General features: G+C 44.3%; 1 pseudogene; it reads right to left on the reverse strand.

Moving 5' to 3' along the window:
- Window positions 1-22,662, reverse strand: part of LOC135511977 (rho GTPase-activating protein 17-like) — a 40,465-nt pseudogene that overhangs the window by 2,007 nt on the left and 15,796 nt on the right.

Below are 22,662 nucleotides of genomic sequence, written 5' to 3' on the forward strand. Positions count from 1 at the left end.
GAGCGTTGGACTAGTAACCAAAAGGTTCAAATCCCCAAGCTGACAAGGTACAAATCAGTCGTTCTGCCCCTGTACAGGCAGTTAACCCACTGTTCCTAGGTTGTCATTGAAAATCAAAATGTGTTGTTAACTGACTTGCCTGGTTACAGAAAAAGTTACAGAAAAAAAACCTTTGAAATCTACTACCATTGTTTACCATTTTCCACTGGCTTTAAGATCGGAAAATAGCAGTGAATCATCAAGTAGAGTTAAGTGGCAGCATATCAGAGAGGATGCCGAACCACAGATTTCTTTTGAAACAGAGTCACGGGAATGCCATCCACATTCCATCATAAAGCAATATGAAGCAGACATTTCTCTATTGAAAACCACATTGCTGCTGTCATCACTATTCTGCTCAGAACTGTTGAGTTGGAGAGAGCCTCATGCTTCAAATGCATTCAAGGCATGCAACTTCTAAACACAATCCTGTCCCATGCATACCAGAACACTAAAACCTGATGTGGTCGGGTTGCCACACTGAAACACCAAGACAAGACAGTTCATAGTAGCGCTGGGAAGATAAACTGAAAACCATACCGATCAGTTTTCACAGGCTTCTGTTTTACTCATATCATTCATTGCGATAAGTTGCCTATAAAAGAGAAATTCAGTTTGAAATGAAATAAGTTTGCTTATCTGGGTGACTGTTAAATGGGCCAATTGATGGTTACAACCATCAAACTAGTATTAGTAGTTAAAAAGGATAATACACAAAAGGTGGTGCACAATAGATATGAAAGTATCCTTCTATTTATCGCTATCGCATCAATTCAGACAATTTATGGCAATATGTATTTTTGTCCAAATGGCCCAGCTCTAGGCCATAGAACTTCCACCCTAAATAGTCTGATCATGCTAGAATGATATTCTGATGTTGATTTATGTACAATAGTACAGCTTCAACTTCAGTCTTCTAATCAAGATGACAATGACTTATATTCATTGAAAAAAAAAAACTTTTCCAGAGCGAGAACAAATGCAATTGAAGGGTTTGCAAAAGACATACTGACAGAATCAATCAAATAAAAAATGGTAATATTCTGCCGATTCCATGAATCAAATCGGTTTTCAGTTTCTGGTATCCTCTCATCATTTAGAGACAAACCATTAGAGATGTCCTTTGAAAACCCCACATCAAAATGTTACTGACTTTTAAATGATTTAATAATGAAGGTTGAATGTCATGATGGTTCATGGCCAATGGGATCGATGATAAAACATCTATTAGAAAAGCAGGCACAAGTGGTAGGTTTCTAAAAGTATGTTGTGGTAATGGAGTAATGCAGAAACGGATGGCGTGCAGCAGCTGCAAAATACAAGTCCTGACAAACCTCTTTCATAAATGCTCCTTAACCTGTGGACACAGGACTTTTAGACAAAACATTGTCAATGTACTGGCAACACTGGAGTAAAATACACAAGTGAGAAGGAAGTACTGAACCAATACTATAAACTGAAAGAAGGGATTGTTGTGATATGACCAAAAGTACATAAACATCTGCTCGTCGAACATCTCATTCCAAAATCATGGTCATTAATATGGAGTTGGTCCCCCCTTTGCTGCTATAACAGCCTCCACTCTTCTGGGAAAGATTTCCATTAGATGTTGGAACATTGCTGTGGGGACTTACTTCCATCCAGCCACAAGAGCATTAGTGAGGTCGGCACTGATGTTGGGAGATTAGGCCTGGCTCGCAGTCTGCCTTCCAATTCATCCCAAAGGTATTTGAAGTGGTTGAGGGCAGGGCTCTGTGCAGGCCAGTCAAGTTCTTCCACAAACCATTTCTGTAAGGACCTCACTTTGTGCACAGGGGCATTGTCATGATGAAACAGGAAAGGGCCTTCCCCAAACTGTTGCCACAAAGTTGGAAGCACAGAATCATCTAGAATATCATTGTATGCTGAAGCGTTAACATTTCCCTTCACTGGAACTAAGGGGCCTAGCCCAAACCATGAAAAGCAGCCCAAGACCATTATTCCTCCTACACCAAACTTTACAGTTGGTGCTATGCATTGGGGCAGGTAGTGTTCTCCTGGCAACCGCCAAACTCAGATTCGTCCGTCAGACTACCAGATGGTGAAGCGTGATTCATCATTCCAGAGAACGCGCTTCCACTGCTTCAGAGTCCAAAGGAGGAAAACTTTACACCACTCCAGCCGATGTTTAGCATTGCGCATGGTGAACTTAGGCTTACAACTGCTCGGCCATGGAAAACCATTTCATGAAGCTTCCAACTAAGTTACTGTGCTGACGTTGCTTCCGGAGGCAGTTTGGAACTTCTTAGTGAGTGTTGCGACTGAGGACAGATGATTTTTAAGCGCTACGGTCCCCTTCTGTGAGCTTGTGTGGCCTACAACTTTGCGGCTGAGCCGTTGTTGGTCCTAGACGTTTCCACTTCACAATAACAGCACTTACAGTTGTCCGGGGCAGCTCTAGTAGGGCAGACATTTAAGGACTTGTTGGAAAGGTGGCATCCTATGACGGTGCCACGTTGAAAGTCACTGAGCTCTTCAGAGCAGCCCATTCTACTGCCAATGTTTGTCAATGGAGATTGCATGGTTGTGAGCTCGGTTTTACACACCTGTGGTTGAAATAGCCAAATCCACTAATTTGAAGGGGTGTCCACATACTTTGTATATATAGTGTGTCAGTTCGATGTCGGTTTTCAGAATTTGTTGTTAATGTCCTTCTGTGGTGTGTTACCAACAACCAAATTAATCTCCTTTCATGGGAAAATAAAGCATCACTTGACCGGACTCACCCATGATTTTGTAGGCTGTGCTGCAGATCCCGTTGGTATCATTTCCCTGTGTGGGGGGCTGAGGGGGCGGAGGAATGTTGGGCCTGTTTCTGGGTTTGGGGACGGGGCGTGGTCGGGGAGGGAGCCTGACTGGAAGGGCAAGATGGAGGCAGGATGGGCACTGGGTATGTCCTGGGGGACGGTGGATGGTGGAGGTGTATCAGGCGGGGTGGGGGTGTCTGTTGGAGAATATTCCGCCCCCGGGTTGTCTCCTGTGGGATGGTCGAGGGCCCTGGGTTGGGACGGGGGGCTGACCTGTGAGGGTGTGGGGGGCTGTGGGGGTGGGTGGTTGGGGGCCTGGATGGAGGGCTGGTTGTTGGAGTGGCGGCGGGGGGTGGTGGAGAGCTGGGATGTGGGCATGGTGGGGGAGGTAGGGGAGTGGCTTGAGGAAGAGAGGGGTCTGGGGGAGGGGCTGAGGGACTGGCCCGAGGAGGGGTTGTGGTTGGTGAGGTTACTGGGCTGGCCTGAAGAGGGGTTGGGCAGCTTGGGAGGGGCAGGGGCTGGCTTCTTTGTACCTGGATAGTAGAGAGAGGTTGACTTCAGAAAATATCTTGTGTCTACATATATTTGAGGCTACCTGAAATTGCATGTCTATGTCTAACAGGGGAGCTACCCTGGGGCGTCACAAAAACGGTGGGTTTCTAGCTGCTACACTGGACCCATAACTATAGCCGGCCTGAGCAGAGCCCAAGACACTTTATGTTGTGTTCTCGGGCATGAGGCACGTGTTAAATTCTTAAAAAAATAGAACCAGAGCGAGCTTCGCGGAACCGCGTTGTTCCACCCAGGTTTCATTCAAATGTTTAGGTGCATCTCACACTCTGCAAAGGTGAGGCATCCAGTGTAGCATGCTTTTAAATCTGTCAAAATGTAACAATATAACTACTACTGCAATTTACCTTGTAATAAGACTTATTAATGAAAAAGCACAGAATAGGTTCTTTATTCAAATTTCCTTATGATACCATATGCATATAGCTACAAATAACTGTCTAACAACCTAATAAAGGTGAGCTGAATTGCTTTAAGGAGTGAGTAACCTCTGCGCATCATGTGTGGACTGGGCCCCATGGATCCGGCCCCAGGGCCTACCACTCCCAGCTGTCCCCCTGCTCCACCTCCTCCTGCTGGGCTGGCTGTGCCCGGGTTGCCCCCTCCTGAACCGTTCCTTTGATGGAGGGTCTGGGTGGAGGTGGGGTCACGCTTTGGGTTGCTTAACAGACAGAGGTCACCATTGTAAGTACAGCACCCAGATATTAGTGTAGAGCTCTGAAGATATCCACCATGAAATGTAAAAAACTTTGAGCTTTTTCTCTTTAACTACACTACGCTGTTTCTTTGGTTCACCTTCTATATTCTAACCAATAGAACAGTTTGGAACTGACATTGAATAGAATCCTTTCATAAATTGATTCAAAAACATCCTTCAAAAAGTTACATAAGCTCAATGAGAGGACAGAAGTAATGGCCAAACAACATTTCCGAGGACAGAGCTTTGTACAACAGTTTTCTGCTGATTCATGTGTTCTAGTGTGAGAGCAGAGGCGTGAGGGACCTCTGAGGATGGCTGGCTCACAGCAGCCATTGTTGTACAGAGCCAGTGGTCTGAACTGAGATGTACCCACAGTGTTATTATAATGATTATTTGTTAGTAGTTTGAGGAAAATGCAGTTAGACAGTGAGAGGAAAAGTTGAGTCAGAAAGGCGAGAGTGAGATTTTCTAGTATGGGTACCAGTCTGTTTAGCTAGTATTCCACTCCTGTCATGCTAAAACTTTGGCATATGATAGATTACAAGAAGTGGAACGTTAGCTCAACAGACTGGTACCCATACCAGTCATTTTCCACTCAAATAAATGATGTTTGAAATAGATTTTCTGTATTAGAATGAACATAAAACATATATATTTGTACAAGAGCAGTGACATCACCATAAACAGCGCACACACACCTTAACAACAGATCATCATCAAAGATTGCAGTCAAAAGTGTGTTTTCTTATCATGCAGTGGAGTGGCATGCGTGTCTGTGCTCCACAGTGCACTACACACCCACGCCCTTACCTGAGACCCTCCGTGGTAGTAGCTAGAAGCTGCTGCGCTGCCACCAGGGCAGCCATACCCAGTGCCAGGCCAGGCTGGCAGCCCTCCGGCGGGGCCTGGAGCTCGGCCACACACCCCGTGACCTGCCCAGGCCCTGGGGACTCCACAGGGGGTAAGGGGGGCAGGAAGGTGGGTGAAACATGCTGCTTTCTACCTAACGTGTTGCTGCCTCTACGGGGGATGGTGTTATGGTCCGACAGTTTGTTAGCAGAACTAGAGAGGGGGGAGAGGACAGAGAGGCAGACGGCAGAGCCATGTTGAGAAAGACACCCTCAGGACAGAATCACCAAGTCCCAGAGTAGGTAGAGAGAGAGCGAGTGAAAATGAGAGAGAGAGAACAAGAGAGTGAGAGGTAGTCCACACCAAACGGACGTTAAATAGATTTGTTGTCTAAAGTTACACCTATAGTACTAAACATCCAGAAATAAGCTTCAAAAAGCCCCTCATGTAAGAAGTGATAATCAGCAGAGCTACCAATCAAACCAAACATTCAAAGTGTAAATGAATTATTATTGAGTTCTAAAAGTGAAAATCGATTTAAGTAGCATGATATCCTCAGCTCAGAGCACTGGCAGGTCCAGGACCAGTCTTTGACCTTTCACCCCACGGCAGTTCAAAGTAGAGGGAATGAGCTACTAGTGATGAGGTGCTGTGATTAGTGGTTACCTGTCCTTGCGTAGGGTATCGTTCTCTGGCCCCACCATGCTACCAGGCCTCTTCCTCTCTATAGTGGAACAGTCGTACTCCATAGTGTGGTTGATGTGGTTGGAAGGAGGGGTGGGCATGGCAAACATCCCTGATACATTAAACTCCACATCTGTGCACACGGGGACAATAGGCAAGTAGAATTCCTTTAGGGACCATTTTTAAAAAACAACAGATCCATTTTTTTCAGTAGCCTAGGAATCAGATTTATACCACTGACAGAGAAAGGAGACCAATGACCTCCATTTTGAGGACCTAGTCAAAGTGGAAGGGTCAAAGGTCATATGTACATACCCTCAGGGAAGAACCAGTCAGCGTGTTGTATGATGGGTTCTATGATGGTCACCACGTGAACAGAGGTAGCAGCAGCCATCTCAGCTAGAGTGCTGCAGGCACACAGAGGAGAGCAGACATGATGTCAAACTCATTCCACAGAGGGCCGAGTGTCTGCAGGTTGTCGTTCCTCACTAATTAGTAAGGAACTCCCCACACCTGGTTGTCTAGGTCTTAATTGAAAGGAAAAACCAGCAGAAACTAGGCCCACCAGGGAATCAGTTTCACACCCTTATTACAGACAAACACTACACGATTATGACACCAATTTGTGAACACAAACTTGAGTTTTTCAGTTTGAATAGTGAGTACTCCCCATCTCTCCTCTCCTCTCTCCCCTTTTCTCACCCCTCCGTTTTGGCCCACAGCAGGTTTGGTCCCAGTACAATGGCGATGTTGCTAGGGGTCATCTTGTTGACCTCACTGTCCTGAGCCAGCTTGGACAGGAACTTCACCAGATACCTACAACACAGGATACAGAGACAGGCACAGGTAAGGTAAATGTTAGCTGTTAGAAAAAGGGTAACATATTACACACAAGTTGTGTGAACCAGTCCATCTGTTACCCACCTTAGGTTTGCTTTGTTGTTCTTTGGTAATTGATCACACACAACCCAGAGGGCCTGTAGTCGCTTGTCTGGCTCTAGAACACTGGGGAGAGACACAGAGGGACAATCTGTTTCATGGTTGCCATCATTTCACTCCTTTTTTACTTTTCATTTCTACTACTTCTCCTTTACTTTCCTTGGTTCCTTCTACAGCTACAGTATGGCTGCTATTGAATGGATGTCTGCTATTGAATGGAGTGTGTGGTGGGGGCTTACCTAGACGCCTGAATCCACTCGTCGTAAAGCTGAAAGCTCATCAGAGGTTCAGGTAGTTCTCTCAGGTAAGACTTCAGGGCTCCTGGAATGAAAGGACTGTTATGTGAGCAATGGTCTGCCAATCATTTCAGTTACATTACTTGAAAACACTTCCTGAAACATGTACAATATGTGAGTGGGGGTTAGGATCGTACCAGCGACAGCGTGGGGGTCCGAGTAGAACTCCTCCAGCTGTGAGGTGGAACAGTCCAGAGCAGCCTTGAGCTTCTTCAGTTTTGAGGTCCCTGCTGCAATCCTGAAGAGGCCCTGGTAAAACACACAGACAGGATGGATGAGACAGACAGGGCTTAATCAGTACTGTACTCACTCTCATACAAACACACTGACCTCTCTCATGCATTCACACACATAAAGCTTCTCCTCACACACACACACAAAACATAAACCTCAATTCACACACAAACAAAACTTCTACTCTCTCCCACTCAAACAGTCCCTCCTCTCACCACAGGCTGTGTTCTGTGTTCACACATAGATTGAATGGGAAGACAATATGGTGTGAACTAAACACAGTTGATTTAGAACCTTTCCAACAAACAACATGCATAGCATGATAATTCAGAATTACAGTATAATTGCTGACATTTATTTTTGTAATAATATATAGCTTTCCTTTTTTGCACACAATCCTGTCTCGGAGCTCTGACATGCACTGTCAACTGTGGAATCTTGTATAGACTGGTGTGTGCCTTTCCAAATCATGTCCAATCAATTGGATTTTTACCACAGGCCGACTCCAATCCAGTTGTAGAAAAATCTCAACGATGATCAATGGAAACATGATGCACCTGAGCTCAATTTTGAGTCTCATAGCAAAGGGTCTGAATACTTATTATAATTTTATTTGCAAAAAAAATAAAAAATCTGTTTTCACTTTGTCATTATGGGGTATTGCGATGTCATTATGGGGTATTGCGATGTCATTATGGGGTATTGCGATGTCATTATGGGGTATTGTGTGTAGATTGATGAGGAAAAAAATGTTTTCATCAATTTTAGAATAAGGCTGTAACGTAACAAACTGTGGAAAAAGTCCAGGGGTCTGGACACTTTTAGAATGGACTGTACAAATTTAGACTAACAACTTACAGACAAACAATGACTACATCTCCTCTGCCCAGACCAGCATGCTCACACCCTTATCCCTAGTGCCTGCATTATTGTTGGCCACTTAAATTGTACCAATGTGTTTCTCAGTCGCCCATGCTATTTTAATAAGAAATCATTCGATTTTCCCATTGTGGTAATGAGGGCGGATTGATTTCCAAGTTTTTAGTGTACGTTTTTTCAAGATGAGTGATGAGAAGAGAATCGAGCAGCCCAGCGGGTATCTCACTACACCCCCACATGCCACGTCTTGAAATATGCAGACAGACGTATTAAAAGTACAGTTACATTGTAATACTTCTGACAGGGAACGTTCCAGCTCCCCCCACAACTTCTGGACTTTAAAGCATTTCTTACAAGTGGAAAGAACTCAGAGAAGGTTGCAGCAGATTTGAATGTTTTTGGCCCGTGTCTCTTCATGTTTGTGAATATTTCAAAATGTATGGGATCAAATAAAGCATTTCTTACAAGTGGAAAGTACTCAGAAAAGGTCGCAGCAGATTTGAATGTTTTTGGCCCGTGTCTCTTCATGTTTACTAATATTTCAAAATGTATGGGATCATATGTTTATTGCCAGTTCTTAAACCTTTTAGATCTAACTATCTAAACTAGATGCCCTCAATCTCACACAAATGATCAAGGAACAACCCTAAATCAATAAACATGGGCACATAGATATTATCCTGACCAACTTCCCCTCCAAATACACCTCTGCTGTTTTCAAATCAGGATCTCCGCAATCACTGCCTCATTGCCTGCATCCACTATGGGTCCACGGTCAAACGACCAGCCTTCATCACTGTTAAACGCTCCCTAAAACACTTCAGCGAGCAGGCCTTTCTAATCGACCTGGCCCGGGTATCCTGGAAGGATATTGACCTCATCCCGTCAGTAGAGGATGCCTAGTCGTTCTTTAAAAGTAATTTCCTCTCCATCTTAAATAAGCATGCCCCTTTCAAAAAAATGTAGAACCAGAAACAGATGTAGCCCTTGGTTCACTCCAGACCTGACTGCCCTTGATCAGCACAAAAATATCCTGTGGCGGACTGCCATAGCATCAAATAGTCCCAGCGATATGCAACTTTTCAGGGAAGTCTGGAACCAATACACGCAGTCAGTCAGGAAAGCAAAGGCCAGCTATTTCAAGCAGAACTTTGCATCCTGTAGCACAAACTCCAAAACGTTATGGGACACTAAAGTCCATGGAGAATAAGAGCACCTCCTCCCAGCTGCCCCACTTGCACTGAGGCTAGGAAACACTGTCACCACCAATAAATCCACAATAATCAAGCATTTCTCTACAGCTGGCCATGCTTTCCTCCTGGCTAACCCAACCCCGGCCAACAGCTCCGTACCCCCGCAGCTACGTGCCCAAGCCTCCCCAGCTTCTCCTTCACCCAAATTCAGAAAGCAGATGTTCTGAAAGAGCTGCACAACCTGGACCCCTACAAATAGCTGGGTTAGACAACCTGGACCCGTACAAATAGCTGGGTTAGACAACCTGGGCCCGTACAAATAGCTGGGTTAGACAACCTGGACAACACGCCTTCCGTAGCCTCCAACTGCTCTTAAACGCTAGTAAAACTAAATGCATGCTTTTCAACCGATCGCTGCCCGCACCTGCCCGCCCGCCTAGCATCACTACTCTGGATGGTTCTGACTTAGAATATGTGGACAACTACAAATACCTAGGTGTCTGGCTAGACTGTAAACTCTCCTTCCAGACTCATTCAACATCTCAAATCCAAAATTAAATTTAGAATCGGTATTCCTATTTCACAACAAAGCCTCCTTCACTCACGCCGCCAAACATATCCTCGTAAAACTGACTATCCTACCGATCCCAGACTTCGGCGATGTCATTTACTAAACAGCCTCCAACACTCTACTCAGCAAACTGAATGCAGTCTATCACATTATGTAGATTACATTTAAGAGGTTTAAAGTGCATTTTACATTTCATGTTTGGGCCCTTACCACAAAAAGTTTCTGCATGGATTCATCTCATTCATTGTTGTATTATTTAATTCACGCATCCATATTTAAATTTCTTTGTCCTCAACTATGATCTCCCTTCACTTTCTCTCCCTCTACCTCGCTCCCACAATGCTTCAATCCATCCATCCTTCTCTCCCTACCTCCTCCTTCATACCAGTCTCCAGCAGCATCATGATGCAGGCCTCTAATGGCAGAGCGATCTCTCTGCTGCTCCTCTTCAGATGCTCCTCCAGACCCGTCCCAAACGCTGGCTTCTCTGTCCACGAGTCTGACGGGGGAGAGAGAGAGTGGTAGCACCGTTAGCATGGTGGTAACAAAACTAAAGTTGTTACGGGTCTGCAGAAAGAGAGAGCAGTAGGATGGCTGTGGATGAGGGGTTAGGAGGCCTGGGAATGGTAGATTTGTAGGTCAACAACGTCCCCTCTGGCCAACCATCAGTCACTCACTCCTCCAATAGATAACCACATTGTCTCCATCCATGGAATGTGTTGGTGAGTTTCTGTGCACTCAGTGGAAAGGAAAGCCCAGGTAGATCTGATGTGTGGAATGTTTGAATCATCATAAACCACATGCTGGGAGAGAAGGGTTGATTTAGAACACACTCTGTTTACAGGAGAAAAACCAGCCTGCCGAACACAGAGAGAAAGAGAGAACCCATACTAAAAAGAGTGGAAACAGCTAAATGAATGCCTTCCCTGCAATCATTTTCAGTCCTACAGGAACAATAAGCAATAACCTACATGACACAGCCTACCAGATGCCTTCAGACATCATTTAGTAAAAATAAGCAAATACTTCAACCTAGAGATGGTTGATGTGCCACTTAATAGAGTTAGTTAAGTGATTGAAGTGGTCTAACAAATAAACAAGATGCAAGCAGCTGTAGCCTATGCAGGCAGGGTGACAATGCATAGCCTAGACCAGTGGTTCCCAAATTTTTATAAGCCTGTACCCTTTCAAACATTCAACCTCCAGCTGCGTACCCCCTTTAGCACCAGGGTCAGCGCACTCTCAAATGTTGTTTTTTGCTATCATTGTAAGCCTGACACACTACATTTACTGGTGGGGATAGCGGCAGCAGCCCCAGCTCAGACACTCAACTTACTTCTTATTATTCCGCCACCTACTCCTCCAACAGCCTTTATGCTAGAAACGCTGTTCCAACTTCAGATCGTGCGAAATGGTCTGGATCGAGTTGCTTGTATACAACTTCTGCCTAGAAGGCCAGCATGCCGGAGTCGCCTCTTCACTGTTGACGTTGATGCTGGTGTTTTGCGAGTACTATTTAATGAAGCTGCCAGTTGAGGACTTGTGAGGCGTCTGTTTCTCAAACTAGACACTAATGTACTTGTCCTCTTGCTCAGTTGTGCACTGGGGCCTCCCACTCCTCTTTCTATTCTGGTTAGAGACCGTTTGCGCTCTTCTGTGAAGGTACACAGCGTTGTACGAGATCTTCAGTTTCTTGGCAATTTCTCGCATGGAATAGCCATCATTTCTCAGAACAAGAATAGACTGACGAGTTTCAGAAGAAAGGTCTTTGTTTCTGGACATTTTGAGCCTATAATCGAACCCACAAATTCTGATGCTCCAGATACTCAACTAGTCTAAAGAAGGCCAGTTTTATTGCTTCTTTAAATCAGGACAACAGTTTTCAGCTGTGCTAACATAATTGCAAAATGGTTTTCTAATGATCAATTAGCCTTTTAAAATTATAAAATTGGATTAGCTAACACAATGTGCCATTGGAACACAGGAGTGATGGTTGCTGATAATGGGCCTCTGTACGCCTATATAGATAATCCATTTAAAAATAAATCAGTTTCCAGATACAATAGTCATTTACATTAACAATGTCTACACTCTGGTTCTGATCAATTTGATGTTATTTTAAAATGGACAACAAAAAGAGCTTTTCTTTAAAAAACAAGGACATTTTTAAGTAACCCCAAACTTTTGAACGGTAGTGTAGGTACGTGGTCGCAATGGGCATCGGTGTCTTAACAGCGTGATTTGCCAAGGCAGGATACTCTGAGCGCAGCCTAATCCAGAAATCTGCCAGTGGCTTCTGATTAAATTACATTTTCACAGAACCGCTTGTTGCAATTTCGATGTGGCTCTCTTGTTCAGATATCGATAAGTGGACTGGAGGCAGGGCATGAAAGGGATAACGAATCCAGTTTGTCTCATCTGTTTCGGGAAAGTACCTGTGTAATTGCGCACCCAACTCACTCAGGTGCTTCGCTATATCACATTTGACATGGTTCGTAAGCTTGAGTTCATTTGAACACAAAAAAATCATTCAATGATGGAAAGACCTGTGTTTTGTCCTTGTTAATGCAGACAGAGAAGAGCTCCAACTTCTTAATTATATCCTCAATATGTCCCGCACATTGAATATAGTTGTGGAGAGTCATCATTCAGGCGAGGGAAAAACATCACCCAGATAGGCCAGTCGTGTGAGAAACTGAAAATTATGGTCAGTAAAGAAAACATTAAGCTCGTCTCTCAATTTAAAAAAACGTGTCAATACTTTGCCCCTTGTTAACCATTGCACTTCTGTATGTTGTAAAAGCATTACATGGTCGCTGCCCATATCATTGCATAATGCAGAAAATACAGGAGAGTTCAGGGGCCTTGCTTTAACAAAGTTAACCATTTTCACTGTACTGTCCAAAACATCTTTCAAGCTGTCGGGCATTCCCTCGACAGCAAGAGCCTCCCAGTGGATGCTGCACCGGGAGCAACTGCTTGCACGCACGTTACCACTCCACTATGTCTCCCTGTCATGGCTTTTACACTATCAGTACAGATACCAACATGAGCAGCAGCTACATTTGGCTACATACAGATCATTAGTGGAATTCCCACGAGAGAGTAATGGTTAATGTGATCGGATGTTAATTATTTGACTCGGCTACCTGTATTTGACATTGTTATTTCACTGAAGACTCAATGGTTTAATTTGATTTTTGGCAGTGAAACGAGGCTACTCAGGTGAGAAAAAACCCTCACCCAAATGTATAGCCCCGTTGGAAAATATAAATGGACTGTTTGAAAATAAAATAATTAAATGTGAATCACATTTTTATTTGGCGTACACCCGACGGCATTGCGTGTGCCCGAGTTTGGGATACCTGGCCCAGACCTAGATGATAACTTAAGACTTTAGCCTGACCCAACAATATCATCACGGTACTAATGGACAGAGTTCCTGTGTCACGCTCAGTTAAACCTTTATGGGTCTGTGGGAAAAAAGAGCCTGTGATGAGAAATAGAGAGGTTTTTAGAAGGAGGTGGTGAGGACTGGTCTGTATCTCGCTGAGAGGGATTTTAGAGGGGAGTAGGACAGGACTGGAGGAGGATAACTTCTGGGCAACTTCAACCAGCACAGGGAGAGGGGAACTGGGATGTACTGCACCTGAAGTATAGTGTACCTTGCTGTGCTTGTATGGTTGGCAGGACACTCTCGAGGACAGTCAGAGATTTTCTATGGTAATCAGCTTGGGCCTCTAAGAGCTGGGAACACAACAGAACAGTGTAGAGGAGGGAGAGAGAGAGAGAAAAGGAGAGCGTTCGAGTGAGAGCGAGCAAAAAGGAGAGCGAGCGAGAGAGAAAAGGTGCGCGAGAGAGAGGCGAGAAAAAGAAAAAGTCAGTCAACAATGAGAGGAACAACAAACCAACTGTTCACCAGTCACCCAACAGTTATGAACATTCCCACACACACGCTGATTCACCATTACGTAGTAGCAGGCATAGTCCCCTTCCTTTGAGAAGAAATTGTACATGTCTGCAGCCAGTTGATCCTGAGAGAGAGGAGCAGACGAGATCATTAGAAGCAGATGACAGAGAAGGACCAACTCTCAGGATTTAAACATGTGATCCATCAACAGTAATTTCACTATAAAAGGCAAATTCCTGCCTGTTTTATATCGACCTAAACCCATCCACCTCTCTGGTCTCAAAATCCAATCAATGTATTTCAGGTGGCAGCTCTGTTAGTGTTAGTGCTGGGTAGGGTCATTAGGCCTTCCACAGTGACTCATAAATCTGTCTGCTGTTGACAGGGCCAGGGTATAGTAGCAGTGTAGAGCAGGGCTGAACAGAGGAAGGAAAACACTGAATCATGTAGCTTCCTGGACAGAAGACCTGACACACACCACTAACTCTAACTAACTCAATACACACAATACTCTCAGTCCGCAGTACTTCGCAGAGAGAGAGGCACGCACACACAGCTGACTGGGCATTCCTTCTTCCTAAATCAAACAGCCATAACGGTACTGGGCATGGAATGTCCATTTCTGTCCTTACCTTCTCCTGTCAAAACTTTCCATAGTGTCACTTCCTCTTCTTCTCATGTGAGCAACTACCATTCATCTGGGATTGAGGCCTGTGATTTATCCTAATTCATATAGCAGAACGTCAAACTTAACTGTGGGGTGATTTATCCATTTAAGGCCTTACCTTGCACAGTTCCATTTTATTCATAGCTTCATCCACCTCCTCTTTGAGCAGGTCTGCCTTGGCCGTCAGTGCTTGAGTGTTTGTTCCTGAGATTATCGACTTGGTTGCCTGCAACCACCTGGAAGGGGTAGACCGCAGATCAGGTTAGAGCGTTGTTAGAAACTTTAAAACATGTTCTAGCACATTCTAAATGTTAATAAAGGTGATACATGTACACAGGCTCACCTCGCTCTGGCAGAATCATAGTCAAGCACTAGCCTGGCTAGCTGCTTCCTCTGTTTGAGGATGTTGGGAATGTCCACCTGAGAATATGGATGTTCACGTCTGTTAAGTACGTATGGCACTTTTCCAAATACACACTGAATATTGACTCAATTATTTATGATGGTTTTGACTAAATATTGGATACTCTTTATACAGGTTGGGATAGAATAAGGCACTCAATATCTCCTCCTCACCTCTGCTAGCTGGTTGAGGGGGTCTAGCACGTCTTTCTCTATCTGAACCTCATGCTGCAGCAGCTCTGACGCCATCCTGTTCTCTGCCTCCCCACACACCTCCATCATTTTCCTGTCAGGAGGACACACACAGGTCAAAGGTTATTCAGATGCCACAGGAAGAGCCATTGGGGTCAGATGTCACCATTACTGTCCTTCAAAATAATGACGAATAACTGCAGAGGGTCATCTACAGTACCAGTCAAAAGTTTGGATACACCTACTTTTTCACTGTTTTCTCTTTATTTTTTACTCTTTTCTATATTGTAAAATAATAGTGAAGACATCAACACTATGAAATAACACGTATGGAATCATATAGTAAGCAAAATAAAAAGTGCTAAGCAAATCAAAATACATTTTTGATTCTTCAAAGTAGCCGCCCTTTGCATTAATGACAACTCTGCACACTCTTGGTATTCTCTCAACCAGCTTCACCTGTAATGCTTTTCCAACAGTCTTGAAGGAATTCCCACATATGCTGAACACTTGTTGCCTGCCTTTCCTTTACTCTGCGCTCCAATTCATCCCAAACCATCTCAATTGGGTTGACGTCGGGTGATTGTAGAGGCCAGGACATCTGCTGCAACACTCAATCACTCTCAGTCTTGGACAAATAGCCTTTACATAGCCTGGAGGTGTGTTGGGTTATTGTCCTGTTGAAAAACAAAAATGGTAGTCCCACTAAGTGCAAACCAGATGGGAAGGCGTATCACTGCAGAAAGTGTGTGTTGAATTCTAAATAAATCACAGACAGCGTCACCATCAAAGCACCCCGACACCATCACAACTCCTCCTCCATGCTTCATGGTGGGAACTACACATGCGGAGATGATCCGTTCACCTACTCTGTGTCTCAAAAGACACGGCAGTTGGAACCAAAAATCTCATATTTTGACTCATCAGACCAAAGGACAGATGTCCACCAGTCTAATGTCCATTGCTCGTGTTTCTTGGCCCAAGCAAGTCTCTTCTTATTATTATTGTTGTCCTTTAGTAGTGGTTTCTTTGCAGCAATTTGACCATGAAGGCCTGATTCACGCAGTCTCCTCTGAACAGTTGATGTTGAGATGTATCTGTTACTTGAACTCTGTGAAGCAATTATTTGTGCTGCATTTTCTGAGGCTGGTAACTAATGAACTTATCCTCTGAAACTCTGGGTCTTCCTTTCCTGTGGCGGTTTAATCGTAGCTCTTGTGTATACCACCCCTACCTTGTCACAACACAACTGATTGGCTCAAACGCATTAAGGAAAGAAAATCCACAAATTAACTTTCAAACAAGGCACACCAGTTAATTGAAATGCATTCCAGGTGACCACCTCATGATGCTGGTTGAGAGAATGACAAGAGTGTGCAAAGCTGGCATCAAGGTGTGGCTATTTTGAAGAATCTCAAATATATTTGGATTTGTTTAACACTTTTTTGGTTACTACTATTATTCTACAAATGTAGAAAATAGTAAAAATAGTGTCTGTCCAAACTTTTGACTGGTACTGTACATGTCACATTCATCACCTTTGACAATATCTTCCAAATCCATCATTCCGCATCCACAAATACATCATATTAAACATTGGCAAGTTGTCAAATGAGATAGATTCACTTCCTCCTAAAAGCAGACAGTAACAGTAAATCTCTGGGTAGTTTCTACATCCTCTAGTCTGAGTGCTTGTCTGTTTCTGTCACTGTCTGCGAACAAGGCAACAATGTAGCTCGTTCTGTTAAATGGAGAATCAGTCTGACAAATATCCTCATTATGTGGATAGACATCCACACTAGACACTTTCTGATCCTCCACAAAAACAAGAAATGACTGAAAAGACCACTGATAATAATTGGGTCAGTTTGTTAGCCACATATTCTCCATCTCTCTAGGGTTCATCTGTTCCATATAACCCCAGTGTCGGACAGACGATTGGTTGTCTAACCTGTCAATTCACCCTCACTCACCCAATCAGAGACTCCTCTCCCAGCTGACTGCCTCCGTCCACCATGGCTTGAGACAGCGCTGTCAGAGGAAGCTTTTTCTGTGAGGTGTGTTTGTAGAGAGAAAGGGAAAAGAGATATGTATACATTTATTAGATACCAACGGAGGCACCAACAAGAAGTTTCTAGTGCTTTCCTTTTGAGGGTTTATCAATGGAAAGTCCATTTTCATTAAGTTGGACAATATAGAGCGGTAGAAAGAATGAGGATGTTACAGTTGTGATATTAAGAGCTAATTTGACATACTGTAACAACTAGACACCGTATGATGTCTCATCATTCCTTTCTATTCCCATAAAGCTGTACTGAAATACATGGAAGGAGGGTTGAGCAGAGCTAGAGCTGTAGCTATGAGAAAGTAAACATGTGTCTTTTTACCTGACCATTTCCTGTGTATAGGCGTGGTATGGACTGGCATTGACACAATTGTACATGTTGGATCATGAGGTAAACAAAAAAAACAAAAAATTGCTGATATAGAACATTATTTTCAAGGGGGTAGGGTAATCTAGTGCTAATCAGGTAGGTGAAGAGTTAATGGGAAATAAATCCTAAATATATTCTTATCTTTGATCTAGTGATTCAGACAATTTGGTCCGGAATAATGTTAATGATACCTGTACTTACATGTCTCTTCTCTGTGTCGGTGCCAATGTGGCCCTGCAGACACGTGACCATCCTCTTGTGTGTGTTGTGGGAGACCACACGTACCATCTCCATGCGCCGCTCAATCTGTGCACGACAAACGACCACTTACATACAGACACATCTTTACTGTGATGTAGTATACAACTCGGTGGTAAAGCAGCTACAGGCTATAGACACGGGAAACGATTTTCATAAAAACCCGTATGTTGAATGATTAAATGCATCGTCTTGTGTTTCATAGTGTAACAAGGTTAGGGTTCCAATATGTTCCGCACTACTTTGTCACAGTAAGAAAGGGAACTCAACTCTGTTTATAAAAACAAATGTTGGTGGAGGAACTTTGTGGCGCAGAAGATGTAGACAGTTCCTAAGGACAGGGACACTGAGTTGAAGGGTTATGCCTGTAGTTTAGAACTGCACTGATCCATCTTTCTCAGCCCTTTTGGTCCTCTGACAACTCTGTCCAGTAGAATGAATGGTGTTGACATGTAACTATATTCCTCTAATCTCCCTCATCCCTGCCTGTTGACGGCCACTTCATTGAAGTCCAGTCAGCTACATGGAGGTCAAAGGTCAGGCATGAATGATACCGGCCTCTCCCAGCTGGACAACATAGGAATGTTTTCTATGAAACCGATGACTCATTGGAAGCGTCTTCATGGAGACTGTTGCTGGGCTGTTACTGCTGTTTGGAGCATTTAAAGAGCAGATGAATGCTCTAAAATTGTGATTTCACAGCACTCTGAAGCCAGGGCAGAAAACTACTTCATACTGCAGAGGAACTAGGCCAGCCTTGTACAGCTGTCAGATGGTGAAACTGTATGGCAACTTCCAAAGTGTTGTCTGCAATCTGTCTAACAAACTACATAGAAATGTATTTTTCAAACAGTTCTTTAGACCATTGTTATGCTATTTGTTGCCAGTCTGGAACATGGAGTGTCTGTTGTACAGAACATGCCCAGTCTGGAACATGGAGTGTCTGTTGTACAGAACATGCCCAGTCTGGAACATGGAGTGTCTGTTGTACAGAACATGCCCAGTCTGGAACATGGAGTGTCTGTTGTACAGAACATGCCCAGTCTGGAACATGGAGTGTCTGTTGTACAGAACATGCCCAGTCTGGAACATGGAGTGTCTGTTGTACAGAACATGCCCAGTCTGGAACATGGAGTGTCTGTTGTACAGAACATGCCCAGTCTGGAACATGGAGTGTCTGTTGTACAGAACATGCCCAGTCTGGAACATGGAGTGTCTGTTGTACAGAACATGCCCAGTCTGGAACATGGAGTGTCTGTTGTACAGAACATGCCCAGTCTGGAACATGGAGTGTCTGTTGTACAGAACATGCCCAGTCTGGAACATGGAGTGTCTGTTGTACAGAACATGCCCAGTCTGGAACATGGAGTGTCTGTTTTAAAAATAAGCAAGGATGTAATACTAAATGCACCTGCACAGAAAACTAGAGGGGGAGGGAGGGAGGAGAAATTGACAGCTCAGTACAATGCCTTTGGGAATAGGGCAGACAGACAGACGGACAGACTGTCAGAACAGATCAACAGAAACCATGACAATTGTGTTACTAAAACAGAACTCGAAGTCAATAATTCCAACGGCTGATTCCTCCACACCGCCCTCCCACCAGGGTATCCTGCCTCCTCCACAGGAACGGGGAACGCTGTGTGTTCGGGCTGGGCCCTGTTGGCACATGGCACAGGAACAGGGGATTCCTCTGACTGGAGTTCCACCTCATTCTTCTCTACGGGAGGAGATCCTGGGGATGTGTGTGTGTTTTTGATTACACTGTCGCTTTCTCTTTAGCATCACATTCTTACACGCAGACATAACACACTCACCCCAACATCATACACAGAGACTGACCTCCCACACAGACAGACTTCCCAGACAGTGACATCCCACAGAGAGAGACATCAAAAGAGACTGAAGACAAAGGACTAAACAGAGAAACAGACCAGAAGGATCTGAAAGAGTACAACAACTTCTGTCTGGCTAACTGATCAGCTCAGAGCCTAGTTTGGTCTATGACACTTCCACTGAGCAGGGAATCCCCACTGTAATGTGACTGACCAATGTGTTTGTGCCAGGACTGATAAAATGTCCAGACAAGCACACGGCACGGCTAGCCAGAGAAAGGGTGTGAGAGCGTGTCTGTGTCTAAACACAAACAGCAGTAAACAACATAGAAGAGGGTTGGATTCCTAGACAACACTCATAGTACCCATAATTCCGCTGTTGTAAATATAATTTATTGTTGTTTTGAAGTCAGTCTAAGCTTGCTTGGTAACCAGGTTGGTTTCTCGTTCCTGACAGAGTAAAGGAGACAGCTATAATTGGCTAAAGCAGAATACAGACTGGAAAGAGCTCAGGAAGCCTCCCCATTATAGATTACAAAATGCCAGAGCCATCATCACACAGAGTCATTGAACAAATTACAGTAAGCTTTCTCTGGAGTGCGTGAGAACTACACTATATATACAAAAGTATGTAGACATCCTTTCAAATTATGGATTTGGCTATTTCAGCCACACCCGTTGCTGACAGGTGTATAAAATTGAGCACACCGCCATGCAATCTCCATAGACAAACATTGGCATTAGAATGGCCCGTACTGAAGAGCTCAGTCGCTTTCAACGTGGCACCGCCAAAGGATGCCACCTGTCCAACAAGTCAAATTTCTGCCCTGCTAGATCTGTCCCGGTCAACTGTAAGTGTTGTTACTGTGAAGTGGAAACGTCTAGGAGCATCAACAGCACAGTGGTAGGCCACATAAGCTGACAGAACAGGACCGCCCACTACAGAGTTAAACTGCCTCTGGAAGCAACATCAGCACAATAACTGTTTGCCAGGAGCTTCATGAAATGGGTTTCCGTGACCGTGCAGCCGCACACAAACTTAAGATCACCATGCGCAATGCCATTGGACTCTGGAGCAGTGGAAACGTGTTGTCTGGAGTGATGAATCGCGCTTCACCATCCTGCAGTCCGACGGATGAATCTAGGTTTGGGGGATACCAGGAGAACACTACCTGCCCCAATGCATAGCACCAACTGTAAAGTGTGGTGGAGGAATAATGGTCTGGGGCTGTTTTTCATGGTTTGGGCAAGGCTCCTTAGTTCCAGTGAAGGGAAATGTTAAGGCTACAGCATAGAATGACATTCTAGAAGATTCTGTGCTTCCAACTTTGTGGCAACAGTTTAAGGAAGGCCCTTTCATGTTTCATCATGACAATGCCCCTGTGCACAAAGCGAGGTCCATATAGAAATGGTTTTTCGAGATCGGTGTGGAATAACTTGACTGGCCTGCAGAGCCCTGACCTCTACCCTATAGAACACCTTTAGGATGAATTGGAAGGCAGACTACGAGCCAGGCCTAATTGCCCGTACTCACTAACGCTTGTGGTTGAATGGAGCAGGTCTCCGCAGCAATGCGCCAACATCTAGTGGAAAGCCTTCCCAGAAGAGTGGAGGCTTTTATAGCAGCAAAGGGGGACCAACTCCATATTAATGCCCATGATTTTGGAATGAGATGTGTGACAAGAAGGTGTCCACATACATTTGGTCATGTAGTGTATGCAGGGTTTTGTGGCCTCAGGCAGCCTGGGATATAAATGGTGCCCCTGTGGAAGCTGAGCTATGTGGCTATATGGACAGCTGGGCTAGCAGAGGAATTATGGGATGCCATGAATCCACCATGGAGGACCAGGTGTTGTGATGGCAGGCAGATGGGACTAAGAATAAGACACTGGCATGGATGCCTCATCTGTTTGCGCTGTTGACCACTTTAAAAGGCCTCTTATGCATGCCATTCATTCACAGCAGGCAAACGTGGAAGGCATAACAACAAGCACTAGAGACAGGAATTGGCTGAAGCAAAAAACTGATCCGTGGTGATAGAGCACCTGCCTCCACTGCTTCCATGGACAGGAGAGTGATCCAACAGTGGGTTCTCAGACTGACATGGCAGCATTGGAGATATTTGGAAGACAGAGGAGTCTAAAATCCCAGTGGGCCATGGAAGGTTGATAAAGGAAAGTCTCACGCAAAACAGAGTCAACTGTCAGCTACTATAAAGTGTCCTCACCTCAGTAGCAGCTATTCCTAAGCTGTGTTGGACAGACACTCCCTCCTTCCATGACAACGTCTCACAATGCATCTAAATAGAACACAGTCGTGCAAAGTGCTGTGTGTGGGTCCCATGACCGTTTCCTTCCAGTATACTTTTCTCTTGTCAACCACATGCTATTTATCGAATGTGACTAAGAGAAAAAGGTATTGAAGCAACTGCAGGAGACTGTCTCTTCAGTAGCGTCGTTTGTGTACACACACGCCCTCTCTGACTTCAAGTGGGGCGGAAAACAAAATAACATTCCGGAATGACAGAAATAATGTGTTTTGAGTGTATAGAATGTCTTCCCTGAGCAACCGGAATTCTGGAGGAACTCCACCTGCTGTCTCTAAACTCAACGGGTTGCCTATTTCCCTGGGAACCAGACTGAGAACAGCCCTGGAGGAACCCAGAGTATCAAACTGAATTGAATAGAATAGACACACACAGTCATCATATTTCCACCACTAGTACCAAGGATTATCAGAATTCCTGGCAGAACGTGGTTACAATTTGTTTGGTTACCAATATATGAAAGAAGCTGACAATATCTGTGGCTCTGCTTAGCCTGTTGTATTCACAATGCTGAGTCTGCAGTTCCATTGATTGTGGTACAGTATGTAATGAGTTGGTAGAGCAAGGATCAACAACTAGATTGAGCTGCGGGCTGTTTTTTTTTTACTCGAGCGGATGGTCAGGGGGATGGAACATAATTACAAATAATTTGTAGATTACAAATTGAACGCAAGAAGCCCAAACAGAAACAATATTTGAATAAAACAATTTCAAACTTTGCTTACATTTGTATACAATTATATACAATTATATACACTGAGTGAACAAAACATGAGGAACACCTACTCTATGGATGACAGACTGACCTATGATCCATTATTGATGTCAATTGTTCCATCCACTTCAATCAATCAATGTAGATTAAGGGGAGGAAACAGGTTAAAGAAGGATTTTTAA

Source organism: Oncorhynchus masou, chromosome 24 (assembly GCF_036934945.1).
Source record: "Oncorhynchus masou masou isolate Uvic2021 chromosome 24, UVic_Omas_1.1, whole genome shotgun sequence".
NCBI classification, from domain to species: Eukaryota; Metazoa; Chordata; class Actinopteri; order Salmoniformes; family Salmonidae; genus Oncorhynchus; species Oncorhynchus masou.